This window comes from Arvicola amphibius, chromosome 15 (genome assembly GCF_903992535.2).
Source record: "Arvicola amphibius chromosome 15, mArvAmp1.2, whole genome shotgun sequence".
In the NCBI taxonomy this organism is placed as follows: domain Eukaryota; kingdom Metazoa; phylum Chordata; class Mammalia; order Rodentia; family Cricetidae; genus Arvicola; species Arvicola amphibius.
In genome coordinates, this window is record NC_052061.1 from 52,717,513 (window position 1) to 52,725,267 (window position 7,755).

The 7,755-nt window shown below is 45.7% G+C and overlaps 1 non-coding gene across 1 annotated transcript; it reads left to right on the forward strand.

The window, feature by feature from the left end:
* The first annotated feature begins 2,981 nt into the window (after positions 1-2,981).
* LOC119802401 lies at positions 2,982-3,144 on the forward strand. The gene has a single exon (XR_005283414.1). It is a non-coding gene; the product is annotated as a U1 spliceosomal RNA (small nuclear RNA).
* The last annotated feature ends 4,611 nt before the right edge of the window (positions 3,145-7,755 follow it).

Consider the following 7,755-nt stretch of genomic DNA (forward strand, 5'->3'; position numbering starts at 1 on the left):
CATCCTGGAACTAGCTCTTGTAGACCAGGCTGGCCTCGAACTCAGAGATCCGCCTGCCTCTGCCTCCCGAGTGCTGGGATTAAAGATGTGCACACCACTGACCAGCAAGCAGGTCATTTATTGTAGATATGAAGATGAAAACATCCAGATGCATCTGGAAGAGTCGGGATCGGAGAAAGCAGTAGACTAAACATAGCCAGCGTACTGTACTTGATCATGGGGGGAGGGCGCGGGGGTAATGAGAGATGAAGAGAAAGTGTGTTAACCAGAAAGATAGGAGGAGAAAGACCACTGACCCAAATCATCATGGCCAAACTAAAGCATGTAATTAATTTTAAAAAAAAGCTTTCTTTTTTTTAAATTTGTGTATACAGGCTGCCACCCGCTAAGTCAGGGTTGGAGAAGTCAGCATTGGATGTGAGCGGGAAAAGACTTCTATAGCTCAGGGGTGGGGGTTTCCAAATGTGAGGAAATAGTCAGGGTTACAGGAGCAGACCATAACAGGTGGTCAGAACAAGGTAATCCCAGCAGGTCCTCATCACATAGGTGATGATCATCATAGATGATCGGATAACGTTTTGAAGATAAGATGGGGGTGCAACATGGTTATAAACCATGAGAGAAAGACATGATCACCATTCCTGGGACAGGTGCACAGAGCCATTTGTAGTTAAGGTGGGGCCTGGCGGTGGTGGCACACGCCTTTAATCCTGGCACTCAGCAGGCAGAGGCAGGCAGATTGCTGAGTTCAAGGCCAGCCTGGGCTACAGGAGTGAGTTTTCAGGACAGCCACAGCAGTTACACAGGGAAACCCTGTCTCAGGAAACTGAAGGCGAAAGTTACAGGCAGAACATAGTCCTATCTTTGAGAAAGAGAGGTTTAATCATAAGCAGGAATGAATCTAGTTTGTCTTTACAATCAGATGACTGGAGACAGCCTGGTTCTTCATTTCCCCTTTGTCTTATGTGTCCCTGGCAAACCCTTGATAGGGTCTAAGCATTCTTTTGTGGACTAGACTGGCTTGCATCAGCCTTTTTATTTTTTAGATTTAATTATTTATTTATTTATTATGTACACAGTGTTCAGCCTCCGTGCCTGCAGGCCAGAAGAAGGCACCAGATCTCATTACAGATGGTTGTGAGCCATCATGTGGTTGCTGGGAATTGAACTCAGGACCTCCGGAAGAGCAGTCAGTGCTCTTAACCTCTGAGCCATCTCTCCAGCCCCTTGCATCAGCTTTCAGCAAGTTCAGGGTTCCAGTTTTAGAGGACTACCTGGGTGATGTAGATCACATTTGGAGGTGTTGGTAGTTGGCAGGTGATTTCTGGATGGTGTCTGCCAGCTTAGTGGAACTCTGCCAAGACAGAGCCACATTATGGACAGCAGTTAAAGTGAAGAAACTAAGGGGAAACTTAGATGTGGCGCTGCCCCACCGCTGGAATAGGCAAGAAGCAGGGAACCTTAGACTTTTGATTGATGGGGTATATTTATCTGGAGTCCATTTGATCTGTGAGAGGTGGATCCAAGTCTTTTTTTTTTTTTTCACTCCATGAAGGTTACAATACCGTTGTTTTGCTTTTTGTTTGTGTTTTGTGGGAGGGAGGAGTAGGTTTTGTTTGTTTGTTTGTTTGTTTTCTGAGACAGGTTTTTCTCTGTGTAACAGAGTCCTGGAACTCACTCTGTAGACCAAACTGGCCTCAAACTCACAGAGATCCGCCTGCCTCTGGCTCCCAAGTGCTGAGATTCAGGGCGTGCGCCACCATGCCCTGCTTCAAGGCCATGGTTTTAACAGTATTTGCAAAGCAAGTTCCTTAAATAGTAAACGTTATATCTGAAACCTCTTTATCCTTTAACATGGAGCCTGGTAGTAAGGCAAAGCTGTCTGAGAGTTTTCCTTTTTTATCAAGTGCCCTAAAAGCTCTAGAAAAGTAAGACGTGGTTTTTTTTTTTTTTATGTGAAATACATTGACCTGGCAGCTGCTGCTAAATTGATGAAGCTATAGTTAGCCATCAACCCAAGCAAAGAACTGAGAAGGATAAACTGTGGCAGGAAGCATACTCTGAATGGCCTATGTATCAGTTAAATTGACAGAGACCCATTACCTAGATGGTTGCCTTAGACTCGGGTGGTCTTGATGGCCCCATTGCGGGCAGTGGTTGTAGGACTTTTGCTGTCATATGGGGCAACATTAAATCTTCAGCTACCACATAGGACAGCATTGGCCTTTGGCGGCCAGACGTGGTCTGTGAAGAGGCCTAACTTAGCATCAGTGAGGCCATGACAGGCTGCAGGCTGACCACACTTGGACCAGGCCTCACCGTTACAATAACCAGGAAAACCACAGACTGTACCCTGCAGGGAACCAATCAGAAGTGAGACAAACAGGTACTAGCTGCTCCAGAACATTAAGAATAGCTTATCTAATTCCCCAGGACTCAGGGAGGATTTATGGGGAAGACATAAGCCCATTTGTGCTGCTCTCAGCCCCTGCCTGTTTCAGAGTTCTCCTGGATGGCATTCCCTGTCTCCTACCCTAAACTTCCCCAGCCCAGGGGCTGGATTGCCCTCTCTTCCCCATATAACACAGACATTTTGGCTACTCGGCCTTTTTGCTCTCTGACCCTTTTGGCCTCTGCTCCTGATTCCCTCTGACCCTTTCCCGCTCCCGTTCTCTTGCCTCTGTCTGTTTTCTTCCTCGTATCTATAATAAACCTTCACTTTCACCCCTTCGGAGTAATCATGTCCCCCCTTTTATTTTAGTTTCGTCAGCTGGTTTGATAATTCACACTCTTTAGCCTCAGCCAGTAAGCTTAACCATTTGACCTCAAGTTCTTTGAGCTCCTGTTTTCCCAAATGGCTTGTCCGCAAGCCTCTTACTGCCACCTAGTGGTGATCAATGCAAAGACAAGCTGTACAATAGGGAAAAAAAGGCTTCTCTTTCCCTAAAATTTACGTATTCCACACATATTTTAAAAATAGCGTACTTACGTGGCAGGGGAGACACCATGATCACGAAGGAGTTTTTCCCAGGGCGAGGCTTATCCATTGCACTCTGGATGTGTTGACCCCTGCGACTTCCCCAAATGCGGGGAAACTCAGACTACATAATTGTGGCAGTAGCGGACTGTGCTCATGCTCCCCTGTTTAAGAAAAAAGAGGCGGGGTGGGGGGAGTTGGAGAGATTGCTCAGTGGTTAAGAGCGCTGGCTTCTCTTCCAGAGGACTCCGGTTCAATTCCCAGCAACCACATGGCAGCTCACAACCGTCAAACTACAGCACCAAGGGATTCGACACCCTCACATAGGCATGAATTCAGACAAAACACCAACACACATAAAAAAAATTAAATAAAAATCTATAAAAAATAGCACTATAAAATATCGCATGCACAGTGGCATGTTCCTGTAATCCCAGTACTCAGGAGGCTCACCAAACGTTCAAGGACGGCCTGGACTGCATAGTGAGGACACGCTCTCTCTCTCTCTCTCTCTCTCTCTCTCTCTCTCTCTCTCTCTCTCTCTCTCTCTCTCTCACACACACACACACACACACACACATACACACACACAAAATATGTAAAGTGTATAATGTTGAGAGACATAAAAACTTAAGTTACTTATCTAAAAAATGTATTAAGCTCTAAAAAGATATTTTTAGGATGGCAATACAAGTTATGTTAGAAAGTAAATTAGGTACAACGTTTTGGACTCACCAAGATAAGATAGATAATAGATTATTTTCTTTGAATTTGCCAGATACAAATAAATGGACTGGACATTGTGAATTCTTATTTGATAATTGTTCTTATTGCTTATAGTTTTACTTTGTCAAGGTTAAAATCTTTTATTTTTATTTAGATAGTGTCCAATAATTGTTCTTATTGTATATAATTTTGCTGTGTTAGAATTAAAACCTTTCCTTTTTATTTAGACAAAAGGGGGAATGTGTGGGATATTTGATTGCACAGTGAGCCACTTCGAGACTATTAATAAAGTTAGACCTTGAATCAAGGGGCAGAGTCCATGACTAGCTGACTGGAATCAGCAGCCATCGATGTTTTAGAGGGCCTAGATAGGGAGGTACTGGGGGAGATGAGAGGGTCTTAGAAAGATTTTTGGCTTTTTTGATCTGGAAAGGTGGAGAGAGAGGATCAGCTATTGGTTTCTCTGCTGTTTTCTCGATCTATCAGTTTTGCATCCCAATGTCTGACCCCCGTGTTTTTAATAATAATAAAACAATATAGGTAAATGCGTCACATCTCAGATAATGAGTGGAGCCTCATCAGGGGCAAATTAGCACAGCCTCCATCTCAGTGAGGATGCAGACACCGGCTCTAGAGGCATTCTTCAGACTGCTAAGCCTTCCAGACCTCAAAGAAACTGACTGAAGTACCACAGGAATTCTGTGACTTCTCCCTGCTCCCCAGATGTCACGATGAAGTTAAATCATTGTCCTGGTTCCCATAAAGGAATGACATGTGCTGTAATCAGCTAGTAGGAACTGCCTCATTTATGGTTGTGGGACACCAAGAAATGCTCTATCTGGCATGGTAGTGCATGTCTGTAGTCCCAGCCCTTGAGGAGGAGGGCAGGGGCAAGCAGATCTTTGGGAGACAGAGGCCGTGTACTTTTGGTGTCTTAAGACACATGTAGCCATGCTGCCAATAATGGGAACATGTTAGTGTCTTTATATAGGAAGATATTGGGGTAGATTATACAGTTGTTTCTTAGCAGAATGGGACAATTTTATAATTTTCTTATTCGTCCTCATATTATTACAAATTCTGTTAATGCGGCTCACAGAGTGTTACATCTAAAACTATCAGTTTGTGGCCTTGACACTTTGTATTAGTACTTTAGCCAATTCCCGTTAAAGGAGGATATAACTGATTTCTGGGGATGTTTTCTGGCTCTGTCTGCAGCACACTGTTGCCAGGCTTCCGAATTCATTAAGAATCTTCTCTTGGCATGATGAAGTTCGGCATTACGCTCTGTACCCAGTACTCTTCATAATGTTTGCAGTGACAAACTCGCCTGTGGGGCCACTTTACTGAAAAAGACTCTCTGGGTCAGAGGGAGCTTGTTTCTGTTTCTGTTTAGAAGATGGGATCTTACTATGGCTGGCCTGGACCTCTTTGTGTAAACCAGGGCTGGCCTCTGTCTCCCGAAGATCTGCTTGCCCCTGCCCTCCTCCTCAAGGGCTGGGACTAAAGATGTGCAGTGTCATGCTAGGTAGAGCGTGTCTTGGTGTCCCACAACCACAGATGAGGCAGTTCCTACTAGCTGATTACAGCACATGTCATTCCTATATGGGAATCAAGATGATGATTTAATTTCATCATGCTATCCGATGAGAGAACTGGGCATTTGGAGGCCGATGTCTCACTGGACTACGTGCTGGCTAGTTTTATGTCAACTTGACGTAAGTTATAGCCATCCGAGAGGAGGGAATTCCACTGGGAAAATACCTCCAGAAGATCAGGCTGTAAGCAGACAAGCCGGTAGATCGTTTTCTTAATTAGTGGTTGATCAGGAAGGCCTGGCCCCCATTTGGAAGAGGACAACACCTAGGATGGTGGTCCTGGGTTCTATAAGAAAGCAGGTTGAGCAAGCCATGAGGAACAAGGCAGTAAGCAGCTCCCCTCCAAGGCCGGTGCATCAGCTCCCGCCTCCAGGTTCCTGAGCTGCTTCAGTTCCTGTCCCGACCGCCTTCAATGACGAAGAGTGATAGAGATGTGAGCAAAATAAACCCTTTCCTCTCCAATTTGCTTTGGCTATGTTTCTTCACAGCAACAGTAACCCCAACGAAGACAGATTAGACAGAAGACACTGGCCTGCCCAAGCTCTCCAATGACATCAGCACCATCAGTGCCCTGGGGTTCTGTAGCCTTGTCGCGGGACTTTCGCCAAGGGGAGAGTTGAGTGTGGCTCTCGCTGGAGAGGGAGTGCACTCTTCCTGCCTGAGTAGCTCTGGATTTCCGCTTCCCCAGATACCTCCCACTGTGGTGGAGAGAGAAGAGCTGGGTTTGTGCTGAGGGTGACCCATGTCCACCCTGGCTGCCAGCTTTGGAAAGACCAGGGTAACACAAGGCAGAAGACGCCGCTGAGGTGCACTACATTCTTACTTCCACAAGGTGGCGTACTACGCCTGCAATGCACATCTCAATCCCCCAAGACAAACCTTTCGCCAGAAGAGGGCGCAGAAACATCGTCCTCGTTTCGCCGCCTGTTGACTGGGGACCCTGTTCTATACACAGCACAGAACTGCAGTCAGAATGGAGGAAGGTGCTGCGTTGAGCCCTGTGACTCTTCATGAATTAGAACTCAGCATGTGGCCCTAGTCTATCTCATAGAGTTATATTGGAGGTTTTAGCCAGTTCTCCCTGATATGGAGACATACAAATAGACAAGGTAAATCATTTTTATCTGCAGATGGTATGAGAGGTAATGTTTCTGAGAAGTACAAGGTCATCAGTGAGAAAACCATTATCAACACGTAGAAAAAGTTCCAAGCTGGTTGATCATTGATTAATATATATGAATCAACAGGCATTTAAAAAAAGCATAAACATATCCTAATGGATCTCAAAAGACTGTTTGTATCTTTATTTTTAAATTTATTTTAATTTGTGTGTGTGTGTGTGTGTGTGTGTGTGTGTGTGCGCGTGCTTGTGCATGCTGGCGCCTGTGGAAGTCAGAAGAGGTTTTTACGTCCCCTGGACTTGGAGGTACAGATGACTGTGAGCCACCCTGTGGGTGCTGGAAACTGAGCCCAGGTCCTCTGCAATAGCAACAAGTGCTCTCAGTTACAGAGCCATCTCCCCAGATCCCCAGTTCTAAATTTTAATCCACAGGAAGTATACACTTTGGAAACCCCCTCTCAGTCCCCATGCTTTTCCCTTGCGCCTTTCCCTGGTCTGGGGACCATGTGGCTTCTTCCCAGGACCTCCTGCCGTCATTTCACACACCCAAACAGAGCTGCAATGACCTGCATCCCAGCCTCTCTGCACAGGTGACAGCACCCTACACAATCACTGTTGGCTCCTTCCTTGGTCACGGATGCTGTCTCAGAACAGCCCTCCTTACCTGCCTCTGCTTCGACAGTGTGCGTGATGACGGTCTTTGCAGAGGAGGGCAGAGGAGGGTCGCTTTTAGAGGAAGACCTTCTTCCAGGTGCAGCAAATCTGTTTCTGTACATGCTTCTTAGCCTGATGATGCTGGACCTGAGGAGGGGTCATCCTGATACTAGCATCCCACACTACCCTGTCCTGTGCCCTGGTGTGGGTTTCCAGCGAGCCAGGAACAGCTCTTGGTTCCATGCCTGTGAGAAAGCAGAGACGTGTGCGGAGATAAAGAAATAAGAGTGAAAACGGTTATATTCACTGTGGAGATCAGTGTGGCAGTTCCCTGGGAAGCCGGGAATAGATCTGCCTCAAGATCCAGCCATAGCACTCTTGGGTAAATGCACAAAGGACTCTAGATCCTCCTACAGAGATACTTGGTCATCCATGTTCATTGCTGCTCTCTTCTTAATACCCAGAAATTAGAAACAGCCTTGATGTCTATCAATTGTGGAATGGATAATGAAAACGTGGCACATTTACAGAAAGGAATATTGCTCAGCTGTTCAAAAAATTATCATGAAATCTACAGGTAAATGGATGAAATGAGAAAAAAATCTTGCTGACCTGGAGGACATATATAGTCAGTACTCACTTACATGTGGACATTATCTGCAAAGTCTTCTATAAGCAGG